This window comes from Heloderma suspectum, chromosome 1, assembly GCF_057233095.1.
Source record: "Heloderma suspectum isolate Gila_16-S chromosome 1, 16-S_ref, whole genome shotgun sequence".
Lineage (NCBI taxonomy): Eukaryota > Metazoa > Chordata > Lepidosauria > Squamata > Helodermatidae > Heloderma > Heloderma suspectum.
Window position 1 is genome coordinate 12,823,878 of NC_139458.1, and position 8,928 is coordinate 12,832,805.

The following is an 8,928-nucleotide window of genomic DNA, read 5'->3' on the forward strand; positions in this document are numbered from 1 at the left end:
ATCTGTCATATGAGCTATTTCATTTAATCAAATGGGACCCCCTCCCCGATCTGCCACAAAATGTTGCAGTTGTGATCTGTTCAGGGTTCCAGCCAGCCATGACTTCTTTGAGTATATTCCATTCCATTCCCCCTCCCTCTGGTCCTCTGTCCCCACCCCAAGACAGTCAGCATTCCATGGCCACTGAGCATACTTAGTCCTCACTGGGGCTGTTTGGGGGAATTCCCTCACCCCATTGGAATCCTCTCCATGTATCTGCTGTACAACTGCAAACCCTGGGGTTCCCCCAGGCCTGCTGATATCTCCCTCTGTGTGTGGGCAGTGCCATTTTGGCTATATAAGGATTGGCATTTGTAGAATGAATTCACTATTTCTGCATAGGACTAGAACTGTTGCCTGGTCAGACAAACCTTAGCTGAAGCAGACAAACTCATATGAGTAGAATCTGGGATCCATTAGTTGACATAGGTTTCCATATGAAGAAAAACAAAACAAAACAAAACAAAACAATGGTTCCAAAGCAAAAGGCAAACTGGGTGCTTCCAGATAAAGGGCTTCATGACACAGAGCTTTTATCCTGCGACTGAGATTGCTCCTTCACAGATGTTTGCGGGCTCTTTACATGATGCCATGACCTTGCTGCACTAAATGCCCTTTGTTCCATTTTTAAATAGATCGCAGATAATGAGCTATCATATTACCCCATTGTGTTCCGCTTCACTTTCCTCCGTGAAAAGACTTAAAACAGCAAGAACAGGAACGAGAGCAATGAAAGATAATGGAAGACTCAGATGGGGGAGAGGGAAGAGCATGTAAAGGGAGTCAGTGGTGATCCTGTGTTTAAAACTGAAGTAGAAAGCCCCATTTTAAATGCAGGATTTTAGGCTGGTGTAGAAATGCCCAAAGGGTTCTTGGCATCAGCAATAAGAAGGTGGCTATTCTGTCTTTTTCTGCTTAACAGATTTTCTGCAGAAAGAAAAAAAAAACAATTATCGGTGCAAAGACAGGGGATGGTTATGAGTGGAAGACCACAACATCTGGACCCCCCCCACACACACACACACATGCGCCCACTAAATTTCAATGAATAAGGCAGGGTGATGGTACCATAAGAGCACAATCTGGAGAGTGCTGACTGGGGAATTCTGGAAGTTGTAGGACTTTTTTCTGTCCACACATGCATAGGATTGTACCCTAAAAACCTCATCTGGAAGCACCTTATATCTCTTAAAATGATGCATGTGTATACGTCTTAGCAGGGATCATCTGATAAGAAACATTCTGTTCTCCCTGAACAAGGACTGCCTCTTCTAAGATGGTGTTTGTTTGCCATCTGCAGTTGTTATAGGAATTAAAAAACTGTCTGTCTGTCTGTCTATCCGTTGCCTGATTAATTGAGGGAACTTTTTAATCATTCAGAAGATGTTTATCTCAAATCAATTAATTGATTAAGGGAGCAATCCTATGGCCTCTAGACAGCGGCTAGATGGCCATAAATATCGTGTTATCTGGGAACTCACCTCGGAGCCCACGCTCTGAGGTCGGTTCTGGGAAAACTGAGCTCCTCCCTCTTCTGTGCTGCCTCGGAGGCAGCACAGAACAGCCCTGTCCTCTGCACTCGCAAGAGGAGTGCAGAGTGGCCAAAAAGGGGCGTGGCTGGGGGCATTCTGGGGCGGGGAGTGCAGAAATGCCTGTACAACACATCCAATGTGGCGTACAGCCGCTTCCTTCCCTGCTCTGTACTCCCGCGGCTAGACACCCGAAAATGCAGGGCAGGGGATGTGTGGAGGGAATGATCCCCTCTGTGCTTCTCCTGCTCTGCTTTGGATAGGTGGTCACCTCCGAGTTCAGAGACTGCTGCCTATCTGGATAGGATTGAGCCCTTAATGTTGCAACCCTGATTTAAACCCAAATTTATGGGTTTTAAGCCTAAATTTGGTCTACCAAAGGGTTTGAAAACTAAATCTTTAGAAGCACTTCATCTCTCACTGTCAGATGATAGGGGTATAAGCCACTGGGGAGGGATGTTTCCTTCCTGCCCTCTTTGTGCATTTCCCAGTAGGCCTGGCCCTACCATTAGGTAGAGAGAGACAGATGCGGGGTGGGGGGGGGGGTCAGAGCCAGGTTCAAACTTGAAACATAGAATTGTGTCTTGGACATTATGCACCTGCAACTTTCATTCTAATATCTCACTCTTCAAGGTGGATTTTGCCATCTCTTATACCTACCTGGAGGGCCACCCAAGACAGACAGGTCATGGCAGAGAGTTCTGACAAAATGTGGTCCACTGGAGAAGGAAATGGCAACCCACTCCAGTATTCTTGCCAAGAAAACCCCATGGAACTCATCACAAGGCTAAAAGATATGACGCCGGAAGATGAGCCCCTCAGGTCGGAAAGTGTCCAATATACTACTGGGGAAGAGCAGAGGGTATTTCCAAGTAGCGCCAGAAAGAGTGAAGCGGCTGGGCCAAAGCCGAAAGGACACTCAGCTGTGGATGTGTCTGGTGGTGAAAAGAAAATCCGATGCTGTAAAGAACAATATTGTTTAGGAACCTGGAATGTCAGATCAATGAATCAAGGTAAGCTGGAGGTGGTCAAACATGAGATGGCAAGATTGAACATCAACATCTTGGGAATCAGCGAACTAAAATGGACAGGCATGAGTGAATTTAATTCAGGCGACCATCATATCTACTATTGTGGGCAAGAATCCCTTAGAAGAAATGGAGTAGCACTCATAGTCAACAAAAGGGTGGGAAAAGCAGTACTGGGGTACAATCTCAAAAACAACAGAATGATCTCAGTACGAATCCAAGGCAAACCATTCAACATCACAGTAATTCAAGTCTACGCCCCAACCACTGATGCCGAAGAAGCTGAGGTTGATCAGTTCTATGAAGACCTACAACACCTTCTAGAACTAACACCAAAAAAAGATGTCCTCTTCATCATAGGAGATTGGAATGCTAAAGTAGGAAGTCAAGAAATCACTGGGATAACAGGCAGGCATGGCCTTGGTGTACAAAATGAAGCAGGACAAAAGCTAATAGAGTTTTGCCAAGAGAACACACTGATCATAGCAAACACTCTTTTCCAACAGCACAAGAGACGCCTCTACACATGGACATCACCAGATGGTCAATATCGAAATCAGATTGATTATGTCCTTTGCAGCCAAAGATGGAGAAGCTCTATACAGTCAGTAAAAACAAGACCTGGAGCTGACTGCGGCTCAGATCATGAGCTGCTTCTTGCAAAATTTCAGCTTAAATTGAAGAACGTAGGGAAAACCACTAAACCATTCAGGTATGACCTAAATCATATCCCTCATGAATATACAGTGGAGGTGAGGAAAAGATTTCAGGAATTAGACCTGATAGACAGAGTGCCTGAGGAACTATGGACGGAGGTCCGTAACATTGTTCAGGAGGCAGCAACTCAATCCATCCCAAAGAAAAAGAAATGCAAGAAAGCCAAGTGGCTGTCTGAGGAGGCTTTACAAGTAGCTGAGGAAAGAAGGGAAGCGAAAAGCAAGGGAGAAAGGGGAAGAGATATCTAACTGAATGCAGAGTTCCAGAGAATAGCAAGGAGAAACAAGAAGGCCTTCTTAAATGAACAATGCAAAGAAATCGAGGAAAACAATAGAATGGGAAAGACTAGAGATCTCTTCAAGAAAATCGGAGATCTCAAGGGAACGTTTTGTGCAAAGATGGGCATGATAAAGGACAAAGAAGGCAGGGACCTAACAGAAGCAGATGAGATTAAGAAGAGGTGGCAAGAATACACAGAAGAACTATATAGGAAAGATCTGAATGTCCCTGATAGCCATGATAGTGCAGTCACTGAACTTGAGCCAGACATCCTCGAGAGTGAAGTCAAGTGGGCCTTAGGAAGCATTAGTAACAACAAAGCTAGCGGAGATGACAGTATTCCAGCCGAGCTATTTAAAATCCTAAAAGATGATGCTGTTAAAGTGCTGCATTCAATATGCCAACACATTTGGAACACTCAACAATGGCCACAAGACTGGAAAAGGTCAGTTTACATTCCAATTCCAAAGAAGGGTAACAGCAAAGAGTGCTCAAACTACCGCACAATTGCGCTCATTTCACATGCCAGCAAGGTGATGCTCAAAATCCTACAAGCTAGGCTTCAGCAGTATGCGAACCGAGAACTACCGGAAGTACAAGCTGGGTTTCGAAGAGGCAGAGGAACTAGAGATCAAATCGCCAACATTCGCTGGATCATGGAGAAAGCAAGAGAATTCCAGAAAAACGTCTATTTCTGCTTCATTGACTACGCTAAAGCCTTTGATTGTGTGGATCACAACAAACTCTGGCAAATTCTTAAAGTGATGGGAGTACCAGACCACCTTACCTGTCTCCTGAGAAACCTGTACGAGGGTCAAGAAGCAACAGTAAGAACCGGACATGGAACAACCGAGTGGTTCAAAATTGGGAAAGGAGTATGACAAGGCTGCATATTGTCACCCTGCTTATTTAACTTATATGCAGAGTACATCATGAGAAATGCCGGGTTGGATGAATCACAGGTCGGAATTAAGATTGCTGGGAGAATTATCAACAACCTCCGATATGCAGACGATACCACCCTAATGGCAGAAAGCAAAGAGGATCTAAAGAGCCTCTTGTTGAGGGTGAAAGAGGAGAGTGCAAAAGCTGGTTTGAAACTCAACATTAAAAAAACAAAGATCATGGCATCTGGCCCTATCACTTCCTGGCATATAGAAGGGGAAGAAATGGAAGCAGTGACAGATTTTACTTTCTTGGGCTCCAAGATCACCGCAGACAGTGACTGTAGCCATGAAATTAAAAGACGCTTGCTCCTTGGGAGGAAAGGTGTGGCAAATGTAGACAGCATAGTAAGAAGCAGAGATATCACCTTGCCGACAAAGGTCCGTCTAATCAAAGCTATGGTTTTCCCAGTAGTAATGTATGGCTGTGAGAGCTGGACTATAAGGAAGGCTGAGCGCCGAAGAATCGATGCTTTCGAACTGTGGTGCTGGAGAAGACTCTTATGAGTCCCCTGGACTGCAAGGAGGTCAAATCAGTCCATCCTAAAGGAAATCAACCCTGAGTGCTCACTGGAAGGACAGATACTGAAGCTGAAGCTCCAATATTTTGGCCACCTAATGCGAAGAGAAAACTCTCTGGAAAAGACCCTGATGCTGGGAAAGACTGAAGGCAAAAGGAGAAGGGGACGGCAGAGGATGAGATGGCTAGATAGCATCACGGATGCAATGAATATGAACTTGAGCACGCTCCGGGAGAGAGCGCAGGACAGGAAGGCCTGGCGTGCTATGGTCCATGGGGTCACGAAGAGTCGGACACGACTGAACGACTGAACAACAACAACAACAACAACAATACCTACCTGGAACTCCCTTTCAGAACATTTACACCTGCCTTCCCCAATCTGGTGCCCTCCAGCTGTGTTGGACAGCAACTTCCATCATTCCCAGACAGCTTAGCCATTAGGAGTTGCAGCCCAACCCATCTGGGGGGCACTAGGTCCAGTGAGACTGATTTACACTGTGCCGCCTCAGTCCGTTTCTTGAAATACCTGCTCAAAACCGATTTTTTCCATGAAGCCTTTAGCTTAACCCAAACATTCTCACTCTCAGCTGAATTGAAATTTAAGGGCAAAACCCAACATTGTGCAAAGAGACTTCTACTTAGGTGACAGAATTTCTACTCCCTTGCCCCAAATCTGCTCCAGAGGATCCTCCAACCCTCTGGAGAAAATGTTGGGGATGCATGGGGGGCTGCAAGGAGAGGAGGAACCACCTCCTTCCCATTCTAGTGATGGAACCCATTCCATCAGTGGGTGGGGTTACTTTAATACCACCCTAATTATGCAAAATAGCATCTGCTCATTCTGTTACCCTTCTCTCTCCCCTCCTTCTGTTGTCTATCATGCTGTTTTACATTTTAAGCTGTTTAGGGCAAGGTTTTGTCTGTTTTTGTCTATGTTGCTCTATAAATATAATCTTCACAGATAATACTGTGTAAAGGAATGAATGAAGCATAGAAGATAACTGAGTGTGAAATGGAGTTTCACATTGATTCCCTGCTGTTTATCAGATGTGATTCTTTGGCATGTGATTGCCCTATTTTTAGATAATCACTTGAGTGTATCTAGAATTACTTAAGTAATATCCCAAAGACCATATATACTTTTGAAGAGATGCAATATAAAAACACCAGATGAAAAAGAAGAGCAACTGCATGCTCTTGATGCAAATGAGAATTCAGGTCAAGTCGGGGAGAAAAAAAAGCTTTGACATTCAGGAACAGGAGGAGAATAGTATGTGATTATACAGGCATTGCTTGCGCCATTACTAAAATTAGATCATTTCTTTTGTTCTGCTCAACCTTCTGCTCTATTTGCAGGGAATCGTATTAGCAACGGAAACTGTGAGGATCTGTCCAAACATATTAAGTAAAGTTGGGGACTAAAATAATGAAGGCCATTTAAAAGCCCACTTGGGCAACAGCAACAACAAAACCATTTCAGTTTAGGAAGTCATTAAAAACTAATCACAGCCTATGCTGAAAAACAATAGATCAGCCCAATTAAAACTTTGTGTTTGTGTGGTGTTATAGCGTTTTAGCTATTTATAGATTCAGTCTATGAAACTTTGCAGAATAATCAGTGCACTGAAATTTCCACACTCTAAAATGAATAAATCCATGTTTCCCAAACATCTGATAGCTAAAGGAACACTCCCCCTCTTTGAGTAAAATTGAAGGCACTCTTACAGTGCAATCCTATGCGTGCTACTCAGACATAAGCCTCATTAAGTTAAATAGCATTTACCTGGCAATATGAGAGTGTATAGGATTACAGCCTTAGAGAATTCTGCGCTGGTGAGACTGCATTTGGAGAACTGTGTCGTTATGGGTGCCACATGTTAAGGTCAGTGTCAAACTGGAATGTGTCCAGAAAAGGGCGACCAGGATAGTGAGGGGTCTAGAAACCAAGTCTTATGAGCAACAGTTGAAAGAGCTGCATATGTTTAGCCTGGAGAAGATTAAGGGGAGACATGATAGCAGTCTGAAAGACTGTCACATAGAAGATGGACCAGGCTTGTTTTCTGCTGCTCCTGAAGGCAGGACTAGAACCAATGGGTGAATATTGCATGGATACTGATCAAGTTGCTGTTAACGGCACAAGAGCAGGCTAGGCGCTGGGGGGGGGGGGGTCTGGTGAGTTGGTGATTCTGTGCCAAAGCTATCAGGCAAAGGAGAATGAGTAGCTGAGGGAGATGATTCTGACAGAATCTTTGTTGCCGTCCAAACTGGGATGACCTTTGTCTGCAACTCAGCTCATATGGAAGAAAGATTTGACGCAGGGCCAGCCGAAGACATTTTACCACCTGAGGCAGAACACCAAATGGAGCCTCACCTGCACAACTCAAGATGCTTAGTACCCAAGGCCAGTCAAGTTATTTTGGCATCTGAGGTAGACAATCCCACAAGTGCCTTGTCCTCCCACTCCCTGACAGTAAACATACAATAATGAATTAAACCATTTGCTGCCCACTTCATGACACCCAAAATCATCTGTGTGAGGCAGCCACCCCTCTATGTTTAATGGTGGGGCCAGCCCTGAGCTGAGGGACATCATGTGGATCATCCACAGAATTGGTGACTATGATAGATGGGAAGCCTAAGAGGGCCACATTGAGTTGGGTATCCCCACTGTGACTGTTATAGTTAATTAAGGGCACAACCCTATGCATGTTTAGACAGAAAAAAGTCCTACAATTCCCAGCATAATGCTGTGACTTGTAGGACTTTTTTTTCTGTCTAAATATGCATAGAACTGCACTAAATGATTGATTTGTATAGTGTGCATGGTGTTTTAAAGGCCCAAGGACCATACCATCTAAAATGGTCCTGCCCCAAGGAGCATGCCATCTAAAATTTGATTTGTACCCTGACTTTCTACCAAGAAAATTGCACTCAAGGCAAAAATTATCTTAAGGGAAACAATAGAGGAAGGAAAGTGGAGGGTGTGTGTGTGTATATAAACAAGGAAGCAATATGTAGTTGTTTCAGATGCATGTGTTTCAGCTTAGTTACAGGCTGAGTTACAAGGAACTCGGGGTGTGTGGCAAAGACTCCAGGGTAAAGGTGGGGTTATTTGAAGAGAGATTTGAAGGAAGTAAGAGAGATGGCCTCATACAAGTGGTTTCGGAGGCAGTTCCAAGTATATGGGGCAGCAGGGGAGAAAAGGTGGAAGATCAGTGAAGGGATGTTTTTTGAGAACAGTGTCATGTTTGAATGCAGTTGGAAGGCAGTCTGGGTAGGAGGACTGATTTTGTGGTAGAGAGGAGGGATAATGGTGGTGGAGATGGCAACAAGGAAACAGGTGGGGTTCAAGGGGACACGTGGAAGGATTAGCAGGGTTGAGGACAGCAGGGTTGTCAGTGCATCACTACTCATCAGGGAATCAGTTTCACTTAGAAATCTCACTGTAACAGCTTTACCTTTCAGGAACTATTATTACTATCATGTGTACTCATGCAATTGATAGGAATTTGGCCCTGCAGTGGGTGGGGTCAGGGTAGCCAGCCCACTTGTTACTGCCTTATTGAAGAAATCTGGCTAATATGACTAAGCTCTGAACAGGGAAGTCTCCAGTCCAAATCTTTCCAGTCCTTCTCTGCTATGAACTCAATTGGTAGCCTTAAGAAAGTTACTGTCTTTCAGCCTGCTTCTTCCCTCTCCACCCCACCTAATAATACTGTCGTACCATGCAGAACTGTTTTTAGGAGTGCTGAGACAATGTAGGAGAAGCCCTTTGGTCATTTAAAAATGCTATAAAACCGCTAAACATTGTTGATGTTAGCATGATGGGACACCTTTGAATACCCACAGTGTTTATGATTTAAACATAT